We start from the raw sequence: 24950 nt of genomic DNA, 5'->3' as shown, positions 1-24950 counted from the left end.
CACACACACACATACATACACACAAGCATGTACACACACACACACCTGCGTTGTTGGTTTTCTATTACTATAACACCTAAGATAATCATCTTATAGAAATAAGTTTATTTAGGCTCACATTTTTGTAAATTTAAAAAAAAATGTGGTTAAATTAATTGAAAAGTAGTCAGTAGCTTTAATTGGCTACAATTGATTCCATTACTTTGAGTCGGGTGAGGCAGCACACCATGGTGGAAGCACATGGCACAATAAAACCTCTCACCTTATGGGAGCACAGGAGAGAAATAGAAAGGAACTAAAGGGTCTCACAATTCAACTTAGGGGCACAACCCCCATGAGATAAGAACTCCCACTTGGCCCCACCTCTTAAATTTTCTACCACCTTCCAATAGTGCCAAGATTGGGAAAGTGCCTTTACCACATGAGCTTTCAGGAAACACTGAAGATCCAAACCATGGCAAATCCACAAGTTGCTATCTATTCATCTGTTGATGGACATTAAGTTTGTTTTAAGTTTGCATGTGCTAACAGTAATACTGCTATGAACATGCACACGGAAGTCATTGTGTGGTCATCATCAAGTGCATCAAATTGCAATTATATTTTCAATTTTATAAGCATATTCTAATCTCTTTTCCATCTTAGAAAACTACAAGCAATATGGGTTCCAAGTACTCCACATTCTTGTCAATACTTGGTGTCATCAGTCTTTGAATGTTAGCAAAACCAGTCCTGCAAATTGGTATTCCATTGTGGTTTTAACTTGCACTTGCTCGTGATTAATGATGCTGTGTATTTGGATATGTGATTTTAAACCTTGTGTTGGTTATGTATAAATCCTTTGTGAGTTACTTTCTCAAATCTTCGGAAAGATTTTTTTTTTTTGAGTTGTCTTTATGTTACTGAATTTTAATGGTTCTTCATATAGTCTGCATATAAGTCTGTTAGACCCATAAATATAGTTTGTCCAGTTTGTGGACTGTCTTTGTTTTTTGCTTTCAAAGTGACTTTTTAAAAAATAGAGAATTGTAACTTTGAGGAAGTCTAATTTATTTTTGACTATCTGCTTTGTTTTTCTGATCTAAAAAACATCTTTGCTATTTTCCTATGTGTGAAGATATTTTCCTATGTTTTCTTCCAGAAGATTTATAGGTTCGTCTTTTATTATAGGTAATAAAATACACAATGTATTAATCAATGATTTATTTAGGTTCAATCACCAGTGCCACAAAATAGGTTTAATATTAATATGTATGTTTAGTATGAAGTAGAAGTGCAAGTTCTATGTTTTTTTTTGTTTGTTTCATATGGCTACACTGATGTTCCAGCATCAATTATGGAAATTACTATATTGTCCTCATTTATTTATATTTTTTGTTAAATTTCAACTGGTGTATATGGGTTTATTTCTGGACTCTAGACTGTTTTGTTAATACTGTATTTCTTCTTTAACCAGTACCACTTATCTATATTACTTTAGCTTTATGTCTTTAAAGTAGGTAGTATAATTCTTTTAATTTTGTTCTCTTTCAAAAACAATGTCTGGTAAGTCTTCTGATTTTACAAATAAATTTTATAATAAGCTTGTCATATTATGCAAAAATATCTGCTTGCATTTTTATTGGAAATGTTTTGAATCTACCAATTATTTAACACAATGAGCAACTTAAAAATATTGAGTCTTCTTATCAATCCTTGAACAAAGTACATTTCTCAAGTAAATTGCCTTAGTAAGGTTTTCAATTTTCATTATAAGAATTCTGCAAACTTTTTATCAAATGCATCTCAAAATATTTTGGATTTGGGTCTAGTAGAAATGCCATGACTTTTTAAATTTCAATTTTATTTATAATTTAACAATAATTATTTGTTGCTGGTATATATAAAATTGATTTTTGCAGTTGTTATTTATTCAGGGCCTTTGCTAAGTTTACTTTATTAATTTTAGTAGGATTTTTTTGTAGATTCTTTATTTTTATTTTTATTTTTTATTTTTTTAAACATCAGAAATTTATTAGTTGCTCAAAATATTACATTGATCTTGACATATCATATATCATACATTTGATTCTTTCAGATGTTTTCTGAAGCACAATTCTATCATTCGTGAATATACTTTCATTTTTTCTTTCAAATGTTATGCTTCTTATTATTTTTACTCACTTTAGTGGGTAGGATCACCAGTGCATTTGGAAAAATGTGGCAAAAATGAAAATCCTTTCCATTTTCTCAACTGTAGCAAATATATTTAAGTCCTTCCTCCTTAGCCAGCTGTTAGCTATAAAACATCTTGTGGATTCACTTTATTAGGTTGAGGAAGTTTCAATTCATAATTTGTTGAAAGACTTTCCAAAAAAAAAAAAAGGTTTCCAATTTAATCTGCCTTTTTCTGCAAGACAAGATTGAAATGATCATGTAACTGATTTATTTTGTCAATGTGGTGAGTTACATGAATTCATTTCCAGAGCTTCATCTAAGCTCAAGAGTAGGATACACTGAACTTGAATATTCAGATCTGAGTCTTCTTCATCCATTAAGTCCGCAGAAGTTTTTGGTTCATACTTACTCTCCTATCTTTTCATGACTCAAATGTCACATATTTTAAAACATTTGCTATTTTCCACACATTCCTCAGTCTTTACTCACTTAAAACTTTTTGCCATTCGCTTCAAGATTAGAGAAGATCTGTTTTTCTGCCTTCAAGGTGACTAACATTTACCATCTGTATTCTGGTTTTAAGACCACACTGTGAAAGTTTATATTCAATTTTCTATTCATTTATCATACTTTGCAATTCTAGCATGTTCATTTTTATATTTAGTATTTCTTTTCTGAGATTTTCTATCTGTTGACTCCTCAATACCATTTTTTTCTCATGTTTGGCTTGGATTCTGTGTTACCTGATATGGTGGGGAAGTTGTCCTGGGGGAGATAATGTCATCTATGAACAATAGCATATCTCTCTCTTCCTTTCTAATCCTCGTGCCTTTTTTGAGTTTGCCATGCTGTATTGGCTAAGACTTCCACTAAAATGTGGGGGGAATAGATGATATCAGTATTCTTGTCTTGGTCCTGGTCATCTGGGGAAGGTTTTATGATGTTCATGATAAGTTTAATCAGATTAATGATGTTTCCATGTATTTCAAGTTTGCTAAGAGTTTCTAATTTTAATGGAATAATGAATTTGATCAAAAATGTTTTTCTTCATCTTTTCTCTCTATTATCATGGCGAATTATACTAACGGAATTTTGATTATCAAATCAATCCAATGTTATGCAAATAACTAACTTTGACATAAGTTTTTTCAGAAGTTTGCAACTGTGAAATGCCTTATAATTTTGCTGTAACAAAATTGTAACTGATGTTTCAAGTAACATCTCATTAGATTTAATATCAAGTTTATGCTGGCTAGTATTTTCTATTGTTTGTTCCGTTTTTTGTTTTTTTTTCTCCTAACCTTATTTTTCTTTTTTGTATACCTGGCAAATTCTGATTGAATAGGAGATTATACATGAAAATTTGTTGATGATCTTGAGGACCAGAAAGATAAAGTAAAGGCAGATCACGACAATGATATCAGGAACAGTGTTCTCAGCGCCAGGATAGATTATATTTTTCATAAATCTCTTCCCTTGGTTCATGTTCTCTCCTTCTGTATTACTCTTCTGGGATTTCAACTGAGATCCTTGATTAATTACCAAGGTCTTTACACTTTTGGAGATTCTAATTCTAATTTCTTTTTAATTCAACACAGTGAAACTACTAAAACCCCATATTGCTTTTCAAATGCTTTCTCTTTACTTTTATAGCAGTTTTCTTTGTGCAGTTGGCAAGGTTTTTGGGAGGGCTGGGGGAACCACAGTATGGGGTTCAGTTCTCTGTATCTTCTCTCTAGATCATAGTCCTTAAATTCTAACTATCTTGGCAGTCCTAGAATCTATGGTTTGTCTCTCTGGCTCTGGGAAATTACCAGAGGAATCGCTACATGCTCTGATATCTATCTGTGGACCTATTTACATGTGCTGATTTCTATCTGTGGACCTATTTCCATATTCTCAGTCTTTCCATCTTTGCCAAATATCAGCAGTTGTCATTATGAGAAAAATGGCTTAGGCAATGTCAACTCCTCACTCTAAAATTCCTGTCCATCTGGAACCATGGTTCTCCAATGTCTGATTGACTCAGCAACTTTTCTGAGCCTTCTTGAGACTTTTCTATGTTATTTAACTTGTACATTTGCTCCAAGAGGGAGCTTTAGTCTGTTGAATGATAAATTTATTATATCTGAAATTGTAAAAAGTTTGTTTTAATAATTTAATATTCTGTAGCTAAGTCTGAATAAATACTTGTTATTGATTATTACTAATTAGAATATAAATCACTTTTGGGGGCAGAACTGCCTCACATTAGACATTCTGTCTTGTAAGACATAAAGGAAAAAAGCTTTGAGACCCAAAATAGGAAGAATTTGCATGAAGAGTATTACAGCATTCATCAGAACTTCAAAGTATTTGTATGTCTTTTAGTTGTCAATTGCTCAAAGGTTTTTTTACTCTCAGTTATACACAGCTAAAGAACAGCAAAACAATCTCAATATTCCTTCCTGTAACAGAGGTATAGTAGTTTATTATTAGTACTTTACATATTACCATTAAATGGATGTAGTATCTTCTCTTCCATTCCCTTTTCATGTTTTCTCTGTAGAGATTTATTTCTAAGTAGAAAATATTGTCTATGCATATTCATACTGATGCATAAGTAGTTACTTTGGAAAAGAGAATGAAAATGAAGACAAAATTTTATGATTGAGAAATGGTATAATATTTATGTAGTATTATATTATTTCTTGAGCAAATAGGCAATATATGATGGCCATTTAAGCAATGCATTTCAATAATAATGCAAATATATCCTATTGACATAAAGAAAACTGATATTTTTATATCAACTCAATGTGTAAAAGAGTTAAAATAAAAGTTCTTGAGATATAAAGAAATTTAAATCCTAGTTTTAAATTGAGGAAATAGTGCTTAACTATATTAAAGAATATGTTGATTATAGTAGCTAATAATGGAATATAAATTATAATGCTTTAAAAAATAGAAGACAAACTATATAGGAAGAAATAGCATTGTAAGGATATATCAAGACTGAATTGAGAACAGTAGAATTGTGGATTTTTTTATATCTTGTAATGTGCATTATTTTTTATTGAATTTGAATGATTTGTCACTATAATTTTCAGGGAAGAAAACAATTGCTGTCAACATTTTTACTCATTAAAGTTTTTGGAATAAAAGCATTCAATAAACATTTACAGTTTTCAATAGTTTTTGTCATAAGAGGTTTTTCCAATTTGTGTTTAATGTCTTTGAATAATTTTTTTCTTTACACTCAAAGATTCTGTTGAAGTAGAGGTTTTAAGTAATTACCAAGGAGTTAATCAAACATTTGACTCTTCATATTTAAAATTTTAACATTTTCTTTTCTTAGAAAATGATATTAATAATTAAAATGCTGAACAAGTTTAAAACAATTCTTAACAACTTCCATGCACGGTACACGTTCTCCTGTAAATATTTGGACTTTTTCTCTGGTTAAGAGCAAATAACTGCCTAAAGATTGCATTTGTTTGAACTTGAATCTATTTCACTAGAGTTCAGGACTCCATAGCTTAATATAGTCATTTATTATCATTGAGGCAGTTTTTCTTAAATGAGATCCATTTTTATTTTCTTTAAATTGTTGTCCTATGTACAATTGGCATCCTCAAGCATTTTATTCCTTTGACTTAGCTTGCCATCCCTAAAACTTTTTGTCGAACAAGTACAATTTTCCAAAACTTAATGAAGAAAAGAAAATCCTGAAACCCTCTACAACTTAGAATTCACAATGAACTTTATTCAGAAGATTTTCATGTGAAAATCATGCTTCTTCAATGTCTAAGGAATATTTGGGGAGACATATCCAATCTGCCTGGAAAGCATTACAACTTTTAAAAATTGATTAAGTTGACCTTAGTTTTAAAGAATAAATAAAAGCAATTTCTTGGTAGCTGATTTTGAGGAATTGAGATAAGTATTTCAAAATTATGATTCAGGTTTCTTTGGAAGACAACATTATCTTTTTGTACTGAAAGAAAAAAATGGATGGTGTATTTACAAAGGACCTAGCTGTCCACTCTTATTAGTATGAGCTAGAATATTCAATTGGAATAATACTCCTAAGAATGTTAAATTACAAAGTTTAAATATCAGCAATTATCCTTGCACAGCTGAAAACATTAATGGTTTAATGTCAGAACAGAAACTACATTCAGGAGCACAGAGTAAGATCAATTGTATGTATTCTAAAAAAATTTCAGGGTGTTTAGATAGCACAGAGTTTCTAATTTAAAATGAAAGGAAACATTTTTCTTCCCTCTGCATTTTCAAGTCTTTTCACAACAACAACAAAAAGGAACAGAGAAGAACACATTCTATCATATGAGGAATAGGAAAAATATTACAAACAAATATTTTAAATCATTTGCCAAATATTGTTAAATGATGATCAAAATTCGTGATTAGGAACAGTGTATAGATGTCCCCAAAGGTCAGATGGTGTCCAAACTAATGATGATCAACTAGAGCAATTGTAAGATCTAGAACTAGATCTAGAATTAGATCTAGGTGTTGTCTAGAAAGATTAAAAATGTCCCAACACAGAGTTAATTTTATATTTCAGAATGATAAGGAAGTTAGAAAAAAAGGGATAAAAAGTATATCAAAATGGAAGAAGAAGGAGGAAGAAGAGGAGAAGGAGAAGGAGGAAGAGGAGGAACAGCAGAATTCAACATCAAAATAGAGGCTGCAGGCTCCTTCAGCTTCTTAGATTCTTCACAATCTTTAATCCACACCATGCTCATTTTGACTCTACATGTTTTTCCATAAGCAGCTATTAGCATGCTAAGAGGAGCAATGTTTTATAAAAGGGTTATAGGCATATACTTAGTGCCATAAACCTCAATATATCATAGAATTGCATATAGAAAGTTGGAGAGTTACATGTAGAGAAATATTAAGGTGAGCATAGGCCCCTCAACTTTTCTCTAACACAGATGCATGTAGATAATCTGTGTACATTGAAGCTAAATTCTTTAAAAGAGGATCTGACTAGATAAGCACTCTGAACATGCTTCAAAAATGAGCATGTACATGCTTATGTTATATACTTATGGATTAGTCTAAAATGGGAATTACAGAATGCCTAGTGTTTTAGTCAGCTTCTTCATTGCTGTGACTAAAAGATCTGACCAGAACAACCATAAAAAGGAAAAGTTTATTTGAGGGCTCATGATTTCAGAGGTCTTCGTCCATAGAAGGCCAGCTCCATTTCTCAGGGCTCGAGATGAGGCTGAATATCATGGTAGAGTGTGGGGCAGAGGGAAGCAGCTCACATTATGGTGATCTGAAAGCAGAGAGATTCCACTCTCCAGATACAAAGCCACGCCCCAATTCCCACCTCCTCCAGCTACATTCTACCACTTCAATTACCACTCAGTTAATCTCTAGTAGGGGATTAAATCGCTGATTGGTTTAAGACCCTCACAACCCAATCATTTCTCCTCTGAACCTTCTTGCACTGTCTTACACGTGAGATTTTTGGGGGACATCTCACATCCAAACCATAGTGCCTACTTCCTTTAAGTCAAGGGTGGACAAGCCTTTTACTTAAAAAGCTAGATAATATATATTTTATGTGGCAATAGCTTCTGTAGGTCATAGTATCTCTGTTGAGATGCTCAATTCCACAGTGGTTGCATGAAAGTACAGTACTTAAATAAATGGCTCCGGTTAGATTTTACAAAGTCTTCACTTCTGGATACTAAAATTTGAATTTCACACTTCTTTGGATTGTTTTCTACCATATACATATTATAAAAAACATTCTTAGCTTACCTGCCATACAAAGAGTCAACAGGCTGGATATGGCCCATGGGTTATAGTGTTTGCTGATCCCTATAGTAAGTACTAGGAAATACATCAGGTTATCTCTAGACCTGGCAATTACACTGGGAAATATGCATACTAAGGTTCAAGACATGCAATAGAAGTCTGAAAACACTCTTACATGCTAGAAATGCAGATATAAACCAAAGGCCTTTGTTCTCTGGAGATCAGTTCTGAGTATGAAATCAGCTCTCAACTAAGAAACCAAAAGGGAGAAGCAAACTATCCTCCAGATGTGTCTCATCAAATAACCACAAAAGCTCTAACATAAAAACTATTCATTAAAACATGCTTGTTATAAAAGATTAAAAAGAATCTAAAAAGAGATATGAAGAAGAGATAGCATAAAAAGAATTATTTAAGAAAAAAAGTGAAATCAGAAAAATAGAAATTAAAGATGATATAATCACTTTAAACTTAAAAAATGGGAAAGAGATAAAAGCGTACAAAGAAAGGAATATAAAAGATACCATTGAAAAGTGAGCTTGTAGAACTTAGGACAGAAACCTAAGTAACCAACAAAAGAAGGTTCTAAAAGGCATGTTTAAAAATCTCATAAAAATCACCATCTTTGAAAGCAATGTCCAAAATGAAGTAAATCACATAAGTATAATAGTAAAAAAAATGAAAAATAAAACATGCATATGACTTTGAAGAAAATTGTGGATACAGAAAAGGATATATATAACTTGTGTTTCTATGAACAGAACACATTTTGTAAAATTCAAGTACACAGTTGAAATAAACTTTTCTAAAATACTACAGGCTTGACCCTACAGACTGAGTTTCATAATGTTCTGGGAAAATTGATATGGAGCGACTGATATAAATGCAACTTTCTTTTAAATTCCTGGTCGGTAAGGATAAAGGAAGAATCATGGGTAATCATGAATAAATGAAGAAAATTATAAACAAAGAGGAACTTAAAGTGGTCTTTGGACTTTTTCAACTATTTGATAGTAGAAATAGTGTAGAAATATTTATACATTTCTAAGGAAAACTAAGAATAATAAATTTTTATTGAGTAAAGTAATCCTTCATATTTAAAGTAAAAGGCAGAACTTCTTACTCCTGAAGAATGAAAATTAGCCAAACAAGTAATAACACAAAGCAAAGAACTTAGGAAAACACAAACTGTAGAAAGCCATAGTCAGAGCTGAAGCCATCGATACCAAGACTGAAGAATAAAGCACTAAAGCCGTTACAGTTATATAAGCTAATGTGAATGTTATACTTTTGGAAATGTTAAAATGACAATATAATTAAAAATGGAGGCTAAAAGAGCAAATGTGGGAGGAAATATGAGTGATATTTCCTCATGTTTCTTAGCAGGGAGTCAAATATTTTTTAAAAAACTGAAATATACTAGTTAAAAATATTCCTCTTTTGACATGCCAGTGCTCAGAATTTCACCTCCCTTGTATAATTTCTCAGTATCTGTCATTAGCTATGTTCCATGAAACATAAAAAAAGGAAAATATCAGGAAATAAGAGATATTTGATGGATAATTTTTATATATGAACACTCAAACCTGTACATTCCAACTGAGAAAGTTCCTGTTACAAGTCTCATCTTCCCAGAGGTGGAACAAAGAGCACTTGTTTCTTCTCACCTCACAACTAGTGTATAGGCACATGACCCAGAATCCTCTAGGCAGAAGCATTCCTGAGTCCTCAGGTGCAAAGGAAGAAATGTAATCAACTCAGCTGTGTTTAGCTGTGCTGTTGTTGTTCAGTTGGTTGGTTGGTTTAGAATGGATAACCAAAGATGCATCTAGATTTTGTTATTGCTTGTCATCAAGTTACATTCCTGGTATCTCAGATGGGAATGACAGCAAGGGTTAGTTACTTCTTAATCACACTGAACCTTTGATATGGTTCTGCATATTTTTCATTGAATTTTAACCATGAATTTAGTCCTACAACTGTTTTGTAATATCTTTTAGCATATTGGCTATTTTTGCTAAAAAATGAAAAAAACCCTAAATTTTGTTACACACAATTAAAAAACTGTCTATTAGAAGTAAATCTGGTATATATATATATATATATATATATATATATATATATATACACACACACGCGCGCGCACATATACATACACATAAATATATACATACACACAAAACATTGGTGTAAATGAACAGTTCCATTAAATTAAATTTTTATTATACATTTAAGAAATAATTTTTTTGGTGGGCTACTCATCACATATGGGTGTCCATTTGTGTGCCCATGAGTGTGTCTGGGTGTCTGTTATTTAAGCATCATTAGAAACTAGGCCACTATTTGAATAAGCTTTTTATATTTCTTATGTATTCGTAGTTTACTTATGTTTCTGAATGAAAATGGAAAGATATAGTCATAATTACATATGACTATTCCTTATCACAGTAAAAATTAAAACCTGAATATATATATACATACATACATATATATATGTATGCATGTATTTTATGTGACATGGCATTTCAGAAGAAAAATACGACGATTTTACTTTTATTGTTCTAATGTTCCCATCCTTTCCTCTTCATAAAGAAACTAGAAAAAAGGAGAGAAAACATACAATTATCTTCTTTTCAGATCTCAAAAAGTCATGAATATCTATAGTGGCTTATCTTCCACACTAATATGCAATGCTAAGTACTCCATACCCCAGAAAAACCTGGGAAATTGCACTCCACATAATTATGCAATGTTGCGACCCCTCGCCGGCAAGGGAAACACGACACAGGATTCTTCTTTCAACAGTTTATTCAGGCCTTGAGTCATGTATCATCTTCTAGCGCCCGCAGCCCGACACACCCAAGCACAGCTTAATAAAGCCCCCCGCAACCCAATCCTAAGCCGCCACGTGGATCTCTCTCATAGGGTGGTAAGGGATTGCGCGCCAACTCTCCATAAAAGGAGTTGTTTATCACAGGCCACAGTGGAAGCCGGCGCCATCTTCTAATGGCGGCCACGGTCTATAAGAATGGCTTACCACAATGCAAATAGATTTTTTTAAGAAAAAGTAAAAGCAGAAATGACAATATGCTAATATGGTAGCAGCAATGAATATGATGAGGATTATTAAAAACAAAGTGTCTGTTAATGCTCAGAGCCTTCTTTTTACTTAATATTTTTTCATGGCACACATACCTCCAAAGAAAATATTCAAGAAAGACCCAAATCATAATTACATAATTAGACTTTTTCATCTTAAAATCCTTTATATACCTCTAAAATAAATATTATAAGTAGTATATAGTATTATAAAGAAAGTGTTTAAAGAAACGATGCGTTGATTGCTATTTGCTACATATTCTATTTAATGAGCCAGAACTACAGTGTACATGTGTGCCGTGTGTCTATTTATTATTATTATTATTGTTATTATCATGGTGGCTTTTACTAACCTTAATTAAAAATCTCCATAAACTGTGTCTACCCCATCATACAGACTACAGCACAGGAATACATATAACAAAAATTAATATTGAGAGTGGTGAATAATTTAGACTACTTGCCAAAGAAATGTTTTAAAAGAAAGCTTTCAAATGGAGATAAGCCTTGTAAAAGAACATCAGAGATTAACTATAGCTGCAAGCTCTTTGCTCAGCCATGTGAATGTATTGTTTAATTATGGATCAAGTTCAGTCTTTAGCTCCTTGACCACTGTGGATTATTCTTTCCATTTTCTTCTATGAGATCACACTCAGCAGGGGTGGTAAATACATAAAAACTTGATATTACTCACCTGCCTGTATTCTCTGGAAAACATCAAAAACAGGAAAGAGGTGTCGAAAAGGAAGCCTTCAGAATACTTTGATTTTGACTAAAAAGAGAAATTCAATTCTTATTATCCAAAAACAAAATGTAACTCACTCTGAGAAAAAAAAATTAGAACCATAGATAATTTTTGGTGGGGTCAGGTTCATGAAAAAGAACTTGACTATAATACAATAATGAAGTTGCACTTTTGTTGACATTCATAGTTCAAAGAATAGCTGGATATAGTATTTGCACAATTGTAACTGAGGGGCAAATGATCACCACCTCTTTGAAAAAGACCACACCTGGAAAACAGAATTGGGAATTCAGAGGAAAAATATTTTACTTCAAAAATCAAGAATTTCTGGATTCTAACTAACAGTAAATAATAGTAATCAGCTCATTTATTTTTTTCAGAAGCAGGCAACCTGTGTGAAGTATAGATTTTAAAATAGGAGTAAGATAATATGTGAGCTCTCTTTTCCTTACTAACTAGATTTAAGTTTTCTGGTCAACTTGACTGGGAGGGGCTTCCCTTTCACAGCTACAAAATGAAGTGGCTAACTGAAGTCCCAGGCAAACCAAAACTACTACGATTCTAAGAGTGTCTGAACTTGTCTGTAATTCTTCTCATATTCTCTCTCCAATCAGGTGTTTGTCCTCCCTATTTCATTGAATCTATGCTTACTAAGATACATAATATAACTTTCACATTGTTAAATGCAATGATTCATTCTCAGAACTACTACTTGACATATCTCCACTCTCTCCACCCTTCTAACCTGTCTTTTCTATTCTCATTTAAAAAGCTATCATGATCTTTCTCCTTCTTTATCTCTATTTCTCCCTCTTTTTCTTCATTTTTCTTTCCTTCTTCTTCAACAGTATAAGTTTAACAAAGTTCTATATTTTTTATTATGGCAATGATTAAGCATATGCAAAATAAGTAGAATAATATTAGGAATCAATATTGAATCTCTATGGACCTGTCATTTCCACAAAATCATCATTTTATATCACTTTTAGTACTACAATACTGACAAAACCCACACTCATTATTTTGTAATATTTTTGAAGTGAAATTTATATTATTTGAAATGGAAAAATGATAGCTGTACAATTTGAGAAAAAAAAATTACATAATCTCACCTCTCTATCACCATGCAGAGCATCACGTATCAGAGCAGAAATCCCTTGTGTTCTCTAGTCAAACCTCAGTCCCCAAGACAACCACTTGTCTGATTATTTAAAACAATGGAAGAGTTTGGCCTCTTACAGAGTTTTGTATGAGTCACAGAGCATGTACTTTGTTGTGGCAGGCTTCTTTGACTCCTCACAATGTCTGTGACATTCACCCACATTGTGTATATGAATAATTCATTCTCTTTTTGAAGAGTAGTGCATTGTGTTAACTTCTCACATTTTCCTATTGTGGATACTTGGGTTGTTTCATCTGGGATTTAATGAATAAAGTTACTATGAGCATTTTTGTGCAAATCTTTTTGTTTCTATTTCACTTGGATATACATCCAAGAGTAAAAATTATTGGTTTAATGGTAGATGTATACTCAATTTAAAAATAAACTCTGAAAACTTTTCTTCAAGGGATTGTAATAGAGTACATTTCCAGGAATGATATATTGTGGGTCCATCTCTCCAACATTTGGTATTGTCAGTTGGGTCTCATTTATTGAATATAATTTACATACAATAAAATTTGTCATCCTATGAGTTTCACAAAAGCAAAGCATCATTAAGCACCATTCCAATTGTGCTATAGAATATTGCCATCACTCAATAAAGTGCCCTTGAGCTCCTTTGTATTAAGTTCTCCCTGAATTTCAGATCCCGGTAACCACAGATAAGAATCTAGTCCTGTATTTTTTTCCCATAACGTCACATAAATGGAACAATCTAGTAAGTCTCCCCTTGTATCTGCCTTCTTTCATTTAGCAAAATGCAGTTGTAATTCATCCACATCATTGCATGAATCAATATTTTGCCCCTTATATTTACTGAGCAGTTTTCAATGTAATAGTTTTCCATTCACCTGTTGAAGGACGCTTGTGTTGTTTTCAGTTTCACCAATTATGAATAAAGCCACTATAAACGTGCATTCAGGATTTTATGTGAACATAAGTTTTAATTTCTCTTGGATAAATGCCTAGCCCTTGATTATAGGTTGTGCAGTAAGCATATGTTTAACTATATGAGAAACTGCCAAACTGTTTCCCGAAGCGATGGTACCATTTTGCATTTCCACCAAAAATGTGTGAAGGTTCCAGTTGCTCTCTAACTACACCATCACTTGGCATAATCAGTGTAATTATTATTTTTAATTTTTAGTTATTTTAACAGGTGTGAGTAGTATCAGATTATGATTTCAATATTATTTCTCCAATGACTAATGTGGAACATCTTTTTATGTTTCCATTGATATCTGCACATCTTACGTGGTGTTCAATATGTTGTCCAGTTTTATTAGGGTTTTGTATTCTTTACATAGTCTAGACACACATCTTTTATCAGATATATGAGGTAAAAAACTTTAACACAGTCTATGGTTTGCCTTTTCAGTATCTGAACAATATCTTTTATAAAAGAGGATTTTACAAACTCTGTTGAAGGCTAATTAATCAATTTTTCATTTTATGGATTGTGTTTTTGTTTGTTTTGATTTCTGTTGTTTTGTCATATCTAAGAAATCTTTGCCTCACTAAAACTTTCTGTTTTGCTTATTTCTGGGAGTTATATAGTTTCAAGTTTTAAAATTATGATTTAACCATTTCTAGTTGCTTTTTGTATAAGATGTATGAGAAAATATTCCAGCTTTGTTTCTGAGTCTGACTTACTTCACTGAGCCTGGTTTTCTTCATTTACATTCACTTGCTGGCAAATGCCATAATTTCAATTTCCTTTACAGGGTTCCACTGTGTATATATACCACAATTTCTTAATCCATTCATCTACTGATAGGCACCTAGGTGGATTCCATGATTTAATTTGTGAATTTAGTTAGTGAATTGTACTGCTATAAACATTGAGGTAGATTTATTGCTGTAGTACATTGATTTTAGTTCTTTTGTATAAATGCCAAAGTAGAATAGCTGGGATATATGGTGGTCCCATCCCTAGTTTTTTGAGGAATCTCCTGACTGCTTTCCAGAGTGGTTGTACTAGTCTGCAGTCCCATCAACAATCTGTAAGTATGCCCTTTTCCCACATCCTCACCAGAATTTACTATTGTTTGTATTCTTGATTATTGCTATTCTGACTGGATAAAGATAAACTCTTAACATAAGTTTTGATTTGCTTTCACTGATTGCTAGAGATGTTGAACATTTTTTCATATATTTCTTGGCCATTTGTGTTTCTTGTTTTGAGAAGTTTCTGTTGAGTTCTTTTGCCCATTTATGGATAAACTTATTTGTTTTTGTTGTTGTTGTCATTAAGTTTTTTGAGTCTACATATTCTAGATATTACTATCCTATTGGAGGAGTAGCTAGCAAAGATTTTGTCCCATTACTTGACTTTCTTTTCATACTTTTAATCTTTTTTTTTCTGTACAGAAGCTTTTTAGTTTGATGGCATTCATCTTATTGATGCTTTGTTTTATTACTCATGCTCTTATGCTTTGGGGCTCTTGTTAAGGAATTTGGTGCCAGCACCAATGTAATGTAGTGTTGACTCTCTGTTTTCTTCTAGTAGTTGCAAGGTTTCTGGCCTAATTCCTAAGTCTTTGATCCATTTTGATTTGACTTTTGTGCAGCAGAGGGATGGGTATCATAAGATACAGGGAAGATCAGTGATGCAGAAGAAGAAGACTGAGAAACAGAGTAGAGGAGTGGGAAAGGGGAGGCGATGTGGAATGAATTCTTATAAAATCATGTTAAGTGCATATATAAATAGACCACAAGGAACTTCACTTTTGTGCATAAGTAAAAAGAACCAATCAATTATAAATAAATAGATGAGCAAAAGGAAGTCCAGCCGAGTAGAGGAAGGAGAACGGGGGAGAGGACAGAGGACAGGTGGGAAAAAGAGGAAGGAAAATGGGGGGAATGCAAACTAAAATTGAATCCCATGCATGTATGCATTTGTGGGGATGAACTCAATTAATTATTAAAGCTCTAATAAAAAATAAAAATAAACAAAGCAGAAAAATAAATTAAAAAATGTGAGAGTGGTTCAGTGTTCACTTGTTTACATGTGGATATGTTCAATTTTTCTAACTCTCTCTGTTGAAAAGACTAAACTTTCTTGAGAAATTGCCTCTGAACTGTTGACAAAATCAATTGACCATATATGTTGAACTCTTTCTAGACTCTTTCATCTGTTTTGTCAATGTGTCTGTTCTTTCTTCAGTAGGACATTGTCTTGATATTGTAGCTTTATAGTTAGTCTTGAGATTAGAGTATGAATCGTCCAATTTTGTTTTAATGTTTCCCACATTGATTTGTCTGTAGTATTCCTCTGCATTTTCACATATAGTCCATTTTAGAGTTATTAGCATCTTCTAAAATATCTTCTGGATTTTTAATGGAATTGTGTCACATCATTAGGCTAATTTGGGAATGAATTCTTATAAAAATCTTTAAAATATTGAGTCTTCTGTCCCTATATACTTTTCATCTTCCACTGGTTTAGGTCTTGTTTAATTTATCTCATCAACATTTTGAATAATTAAGCATATACATTTTGCACATTTTAGATGTACATTAAGCATTATTGTTTCTTCTATTTTAAGTAGTAATTTTAAAATTCCAATTTCTACTTGTTCATTACTAGTGTATACAAATCTAATTTGTTTTCAAATATAAAAAATGTAATATTGTGAACTTAATAAACTCATTTATTAATTCCAGGAGCTTTTAGTTGATTTTTGTAGATCGCCAATGTAAACAATTGTGTCGTCTACAGAAAGAGATTGCTTTCTATCTTCTTTTCACTTTTTTCTTTACTCATCTAATTTCCTTTTTTTTTTTTTTTTTTTGCCTATTCTGCTGGCCAAACTTTCCAGTGTTATACCAAATAACAGTGGTGAGAATTGACATTTTGTTTTGCTCCCAAATTTTATGGGAAATTATTCTGACATTCAGCATTAAGTATCAACTTAACTATATGTTATTTACAGATATACTTTATTAGGTAAAGGAAGTTCCCTTTAATTCATAGTTTGCTGAGTTTTTCTTCTTAAATTATAAATGATATTTTTTTCAAATATTTCTTTTCTATATATTTTGAGATTACTGGCTTTTTTTTCTCCTTTAAAGTGTTTTACACTAATGTTCAAGTAGGAAACCTAACTTTTATTTTTGGTTTATTTATTTATTTATGCATAATATATAACATAATGTTTATTTTGTTTGTTTGTTTGTTGGTGCCAGAGATTGAACTCAGGGGCACTCGATCACTGAGCCACATCCCCATCCCTATTTTGTATTTTATTTAGAGAAAGGGTCCCACTGAGTTGCTTTAGTGCCTCACTTTTGCTGAGACTGGCTTTGAACAACCTCAGCCTCTGGCCTCAGCCTCTTGAGCCACTGGGATTATAGGAGTGCACCACCGCAGCCGGCACAGCATGATGTTCTATATATGTGATGTTTTAATATGTATAACATAATGAGATATTTCCCAGAGTCAAGAAAATTAACATATTCTTTAACTTACAGGTTACTTCCCCTTTTTTTGTTAAGAGCACCTAAAATCTATTTCCTCTACAAATTGTAGAGGAAATATTTTAACTACATACCTAGGGTTGTACACTCTGAGCCTTATTTATCTTAGATAACTGCAGAATTTTACCCTTTGACAACATCTTTTCATTTCCTCCCTTCCTTGCCCTTGTTAATTACTTTTCTATTTATATGTAGTCAACCTTTCTTAGATTTTACATAAATGTGATCATATAGTATTTTCATTTTTGTGTCTAGAAAATCATTACATGATGAATAAAGGGTCAATTCAACAAAAAGCCATAACAGTATTAAATATATATGTACCAAACATCAAACCATCCAGCTATAAAAGACAAAGACTTATCCAAAGGAGAAATCAATGGGGAAGCAGTAATCGTAGGAAAATTCCATGCCCTACTTTAAATAATGAGTAGAACATCCAGGGAAAAAATCAATTTTAGAAGTTTATTTGAATTAAAATACTGCACTTAATAGACACATGCAGAAGTTTTCAACTAATATCAGAATATATATTCTTCTCAAGTGCACATAGACACAGAATTCTCTAGGAAGATCAAGTGTTAGGTCTCAAAATAATTCTTAACAAAATTAAAAAGACTGATCATAATAAGTATCTTTTCTTTCTAACCGCAGTGGTTTCAAAGAAAATCAAGAGCAATACAAAAATATACAATTAACAAATACATGAAAATTTTATAACATTCTCTTGAATAATCACTGGGTCACAGAAGAAATAAAAAAAGAATTAAAAAAAAATATCCAAGATGAACAAAAATGAAAACAAAACATGGCTTGCCAAAAGTTATGGAATGCAGCCAATGCAGTACCAAAGGAAGTTATGTTAGTAAACTTTCCATAACTATAGCAAATACATTTTTAAAAAATCAACTTATAATGAGAAAAGGTTTATTTCAGTTCATGGTTTTGAAGGTTTCAGTGGTGGTCAGTTGGCCCCTTTGCTTTGGGTCATATAGTAGCAAAGCTGTTAACCTAATGGCTAGGGAGTGAAAGAATGGAAGAGGAAAAATCTGTGGTCTCATTCTCCACTTCAAAGGCATGAGCCTGAAAGACGTGAAGATCTCCCAGGGTGCCCATCTCTTAAAGTTTCCACCGCCTCCCAATAGTGCCAAACACATGAGCCTGCAGAGAATTTCTAGATTTAAACTATAATAAAACTTCATGGTGAAAATACCTACACTAATAAAAAAGAAAACCTCAACTAAGCTGGGTGTGGTGGAGCGCATCTGTAATTACCAGAGATTTGAGAGGCTGAAGCAGGAGGATTACAAGTTCAAAGCCAATCTCAGCAAATCAGTGAGGTCCTACGAAACTTGGGGAGACCCTGTCTCAAAAAATAAAAAGAATTGGAGATGTAGCTCAGTGGCAAAGTATCCCTGGGTTTTTCTCAGTACAAAAAAAAAAAAAAAGAAAAGAAAAAAAGAAAAAGCTGAATTCTACCAGACACTTAATCAATACCAATCCTATAATCTCTTAAAAAATGAAAGCACAAGAAACACCTTCCAAGTTATTTTATGAGGCAAGCATCATCCTAATACAAAAGCCAAAAGTACCACAAGAGAGAAAACTATAGGCCAATATTTCTAATAAACGTAGATGCAAAAATTCTCCATAAAATACTAGCTAACAAAATTCAAAGACACATCAAAAAACAAACCAACTTTAACAATACACATCACCAAGCCGTATTTACCTTGGGATGTAAGACTGGATTCACAAATGCAAATCAATTAATGTGGACACCAAGTCAACAGAATTAAAGATAAAAGCAACATGCTTATTTTAATAGTTGCAGAAAAGGCATTTGACAAAAATTCAAAATTCTTTGAGAATAAAAACTCTCCACAAAAGTTAAAAGAAGGAATTTTTCTCAACAAAATGAAGGTCTTTTTATATATTAATGGATTAGCTTTAGTAATAGTATGTTGAGAATTTGTGTCACTATTAAAAGAGCAATTTTGGTTTGTATTTTTTGGGAGCAATTTTGTTTGTATTTTTTTAATGAAATGTCTGGCTTTGTTATCATGACAATTCTGATTATATATATATATATATATATATATATATATATATATATATATATACACTAACAATTTCTCCTTTTTGTTCCATCAGTTTTTGTTTCACAAACAAAGTTTGGTTGTTTTATGTATGCACATTTAAAACTTAACCTCTTTATCTTTTTGTTATGTCCCTCTTTAACCCTGATAATATCCTTTGTTCTGAAGTTCACTTTATCTGATATTACTGTAACTATCTTTTATTTTATTCATGTTTGCATGGTGTATCTATTACTTCTTTATTTATGATTTTTAATGTTTTTTTTTTTGTGTGTGTGTGTGTGTCTAGTTGATGTTTGGATCCTGTTTTTGCAACCCCATCTGAGACTCTGTCTTTTTAATTGCTATTTAAACCACCTATATTTCATGTAATTATCAATATCAGTGGACTAAAATCTGTTATCTTATTAATAGGTTCTATGGATTCCATCACATCTTTGTTACCTTTTTCTTCATACTTTTGATAATAATATTTAAAATTTTTCAACCTCTTTGTATCTTTGTACTCAATGTATGTCTCTTTTGGATAGCATATATTGACATTTTATTTAGTCTGAGAATCTCTGACTCTTATTTGGAATATTTAGTTCGTTTACATTTAGTATGGTCAAATGAAGTGATTTTTTTGTTTGTCTGTTTCTATGCACAATGTCTGCTTTCTCAAGGTAGTTTTTCTTTTAAATTCCTTTCCTCCTATGTTTGGGATATATACTCCTGCTAGTATTCATGTTTAGTTTGGGGGAGTTTTTTTTTTTTCTCAAAAGCCATCATAATGTGGCAACTCTGGTAATCAGATCCTCTTCTTTTCCAGGGTTTGTTATGGTTGCTTATTCTGTTGTTGTTACTACTGTCCTCTCATCTAGTGTGTTTTCAATTAATTTTGTGAAGCCTAATGTTTAAGTGTGGGTGTGTGGTTACAAATTATCTGCTTAAAGGTCAATAAATGATTGGGCAAATTTCCTTAATTGCTTTGAGTCCCAAAGTCTCCCTTTTGCTGATGGGTTCAGTCACATTACAGTTCTGCCTTAGTCCTCCCTTTGATTTGTACAAAGCCTCAAGGTCAGAGAGGTGAGAGATTTCTACCTTTTCAGTTGTTGTTAGATGTAACAACGACTTTTAGTTTCCCCTTCATTTAAAAATGTCTTTATTTTCTCTACTTTCATGAAAGATAGTGTGACTACATACAAAATTAAAAGTTGACAGTTCTTTTTCATTTTCAGTTGAAAAATTTGCCACTTCCTTCTGGTACCTATGATTTCACATGAGAAATTCAGCTGGTATTGCATTTGGTAGTATATATCTTTTCTCTCTAGTTGCTTTCAGTAAACTTTCTTAGTAGTTTTCAAAAGTTTAATTATATTCTACCACGGTATATTTTAGTTTTTGCTTTTATCTTATTTGTAGATAGCATGCCTTCTTCCATTTATTTATTTCTTCCTCTTTGAGAAGTTTTTGTTTATTTTGTCTTTGAATACTCTTAGTTCCACTCTCTATTTATTTTGGACTCTACCAATACAAATATTATATCTATCATTGTTCCACAGTTCCCTAAGACTATGTTCATTTTATTTTGTTCAAATTAATTTCTATCAGTTCTATTGATCTGTTCTCAAGTTCAGTGATTATATATTCTGTCAAGTCCATTTGACTATTGAATTCTTATTTCTGCGATTATATTTTGGGGTCTATAATAGGCATCTGTGCCTTTTTTATAACTTTTGCATTTTGTTGAGGTTTTGTATTCTATTGTTCATTTCAAGTTAATTTGTAATTGCTTGTTGAATCATTTTTATGATGGTTGCTTTAGAATTCATGTCAGATAATTACATTTTATGTTTCATCTCAGTATTAGCATTAATTGCCTTTTCTCATTTGGTTTATGATTATCATTGTTCTTGGTGTGACATATGATTTTAAATTATGTCAGCAATACTTTAGCTATTGCATTAGGGACTTTTGAGTATGATAAAAATGTTATATCTCAGCATGAAATCACCTTGTTTTTTTGGGCTTTGATTCTAGTGATAATTTCCTTTTCAGAACTGATGCTTTGCTGTTTTGGCTTCCTTGATTTATCTTGTGTCACTTGTCTCTGATGGTGCTGCTTGAGTGGATGGAAACAGCTCTTCCATGATGGGATATCTAGTGACATTTGGTGGGAGAAGGGAATCTCCAGCCAATGGGGGAAGAGCACTTCTGGGCTGAAATGTGTTAAGCAAAAGTCCTATTGCCGGTTATTCCTAGCTTTAGGTATGAAATTGGGTTTTAGTTGACTAAAATCCACCTGAATGCTGGGTTGGTTACTTCTGAAAGCTCTAGAAAAAAGATTCATGTCCTGCTTTACCCAGCTTTTTATTTGTTGCCAATTCGCCACATATCGTAGCTCATTTCTCCGTATTCAAAGCCTGCAGCATAGTATCTTCCAACTCTCTGCTTCCACCACAAGGTAGTCTTTACTTTCTTTGATCCTCCTGTCCCTCTCTCATAAGAATACTTATGACTATGTTGGATTCTCTCAGATAATCCAGGAGATTATCTTCCCATCCCAAGATCCTTAATCACATTAATTGTTCCACATGATGTAACATATTCATAAATTCTATGGGGGCGGGCTGTTGTTTTTTCCTACCATACCATCTTTTGGAGCTCTCCTCTGGTTGTTTCTTGTGTTGTTTTCAAGGTGCATAGTTGCACTTAGGGGAAAGGAGTAGGAAAAGATGCCTACATACCATTTTGCATAGGCTGGTAATATGATATTATTTTTTATCTATAGCTTTGTGTCCTATGAAAATTTTATATGTTGTTTTTCAGTGTTTTTTTTTTTTTCAAAATTCAAGTGATTAGTGAAAATGTGGAATACAACAAAACCAATTGTAAAATCATATTCCATAGTTTGGGAAACTCTTACTCAAGTTTAGTTCCCTTGGGTCATTCGGGGGCAATATGAACCCATTGTACTATCACCAAATTAATTGTCTCCACATTTTCTTCAAGTATAAAAGAGAAATTTTTCAAAATGCCCTGTTGATATCAAGACTGTGGCATTTCCTTGATAAATAGACTATTTAATCCTATGAAAAGTCAATTCTACATGTTTCTCATTAATATATTCCTTTTTAGTAGACTCTACACCTCATTTTTAAAAATCTAAACCATTCAGAAGTTTTGTTTTGTTTTTTTTTTTTTTTTTTTGCTTCATAAGATATTATAGAATTATGGCAGAAATAGATCAATTTTCTGAAATTTCTCAAATCTGTCTTTTGTCTTTTTTTTTTTCCTTTTGAAATTTTGATTTAGTCCTCTGATTGCAGCTTTGGAATTTCTATACTTTGATCCTGAACACTTATTAATAATGACAGTTCTAACATCAACTTTTCAAATTCATGTTTCTTGGGATGTCATCCTTTTTAGTCTGAAGAGAGATGTAAAATAACCAAGTCCTTTTACTAGTTTCACTTTTCATCTTGGTATTGAAATGTCCTCTTTAAAATCATATTTATTCTGCCACCGTTCTTTTCAAAATCATTCTTACTACCTGAACTTTTCATCCATGCAGACACTCAACATGTGTAACACACTTGGTAGGTGATGGGCAGTGGGCTAGCCCTGGGAAATCTAAAGATTAATAAATCAATAATCTGGAAAAATTTTCTGACATCTGTTAACATTGCGCCACTTTCTGCAGGTTGTGATCCCATCCTGTCTTTGTTCACAACTGTCTCTGAACATCCTTTGCAAGGCTTTTTCTTGTCCTCAGCAGTTTCCCCAAGCCTCAGCAACTCTGGCCTCTAACCTTTCTGACACTGCTCTTCTAAATCCAGGCCGCTCTCTTGTTTTCATTCCTTCTGCTTCTTGTACACGTCCTTTTATATTCCAAGCTCTTGAAAAAGCTTCCTGTGCAGCTAAACCAGTTCCCTTAGAAGTATTTTCCTCCCCATTCAAATGGAGATTGTATAAACTGAAGTTCATTTTTCTACCACTCCCCTTAAGCAATATTCCCTGTAAGCCTTATACAAAAGACAACCTGGCTTGCTTTTTTATTTTCCCCAAGTACTTTTAAAATCTACTTTTGAAAAAGATCATAGTCCCAGGTCTGGTGATAGCTACCATTTATTTCCTTCAAACTGGCAATCTCCAAGGTACTTAACCACTTCACTTCTCATTATGAGTAATTTCTTGCTTTTTAATCAGAATTAAGATTCCAGAAGCAGTATCCTAATTTCTGCATGTGTTGTTATAAAGAGCAAGAAGATATTCTTTGGTCCTTTCTTTAGTACAATTAGATTCCCAGATGGTTGTGACTTACGACTTTATCCTAATCATGTTTCCATTTTTTTCTGCTTTTTATAGTTTAAAAAAAAAAACATGTTTAACAACAGTCTTAATTATTTCCTTGAAATGCCTTTCCTAAACAAAGACATAGACACCATTCTTCCCCCAGTTCCCTTCCCTAAACATGGTGAAATTTCCACAAATGTCTTCTCTTGGCTCAACTTACAGCAAACCAGCTGTCTGTAGAGCTATCAGCAGGGTTTATTTTTCTTGGCTTAACTGCAAACCTCTAGTTATTAATATAAGCGTAAGTTCTCCTTGCTGACAATTTAAGATAAAGTAAATTGGAAGTGACATAAAGGAGTATGTGTGTGTGTTGATGTGCGTCACCAGGATTCTTTGTTGACATCCTGAAAGATCTGGTCTGGACACCAGCAAGTAATCCCATACTATTAAAACAGTGGGCATTCTCCTTGATTTGTAAAAGTGACAGATGTAGCATGTGATTGCAAATTAGTAATGTGAAGTCAGTCCCCAGGGATCTCCAAGCAGGTTTCTCCTGCTTCCTACCCCCCCAGCAATTATTTGGCGATTTCTCAAGCATTTAATATTTCCTCTGACTTGCTGCTGTGATTCCTCTAGGCTTTGGTATAGCTCTTTATTCTCTCTTTCTCTTTAATTTACAGTTATTCTAACAAAATAACTAAACAGAAAAATAGCTTGCCATGATAGTTATTCTTATTTTCCCCTTTTGTGGCCCTGTATAATTATTTTATTTTTGGACACTGCTCTTATCATAATGGCTCTCTAACTTTGGTAGGCCTAAAAATTACCTACAGTTTATTAAAAGTGCAGCTTTCTAAGATCCTTACTTACAAACCCTGATTCAGCAAGTTTGCAAGCAACGAGCCTGGGATCCCCTATTTAATGTGTTCCCCAGGTAGACTTTATGCAGGTAGTCTGTAGACCATTTTTGAAAAGCATTTCATTCAAAACCATAAACTCCTCTCCGTTTAAATTATCTGTTTATTTCTACTCTTATCTAGTTCACATTGTCATTAGGAAACATTTTTAATAGTGCAGACTCATTCTCCGCTTTGTAACTGTCATTTCACTGTGTCAAAATTAGCTCTCTGGAGACCTGCAGCCTCCGGTG

At 32.6% G+C, this 24950-nt stretch overlaps 1 long non-coding RNA gene across 1 annotated transcript; it reads right to left on the bottom strand.

The window, feature by feature from the left end:
• Nucleotides 1–8428: 8428 nt before the first annotated feature.
• LOC125619199 lies at nucleotides 8429–13030 on the bottom strand. Its single transcript, XR_007350711.1, has 3 exons — nucleotides 12895–13030; nucleotides 11732–11809; nucleotides 8429–10533 (listed from the first exon to the last, which is right to left on the bottom strand). It is a non-coding gene; the product is annotated as an uncharacterized LOC125619199 (long non-coding RNA).
• Between the last annotated feature and the right edge of the window lie 11920 nt (nucleotides 13031–24950).

Source organism: Marmota marmota, unplaced genomic scaffold (assembly GCF_001458135.2).
Source record: "Marmota marmota marmota unplaced genomic scaffold, marMar, whole genome shotgun sequence".
In the NCBI taxonomy this organism is placed as follows: domain Eukaryota; kingdom Metazoa; phylum Chordata; class Mammalia; order Rodentia; family Sciuridae; genus Marmota; species Marmota marmota.
The sequence above is the reverse complement of the archived record's forward strand: the minus strand, read 5'-3'. Positions and strand labels throughout refer to the sequence as shown.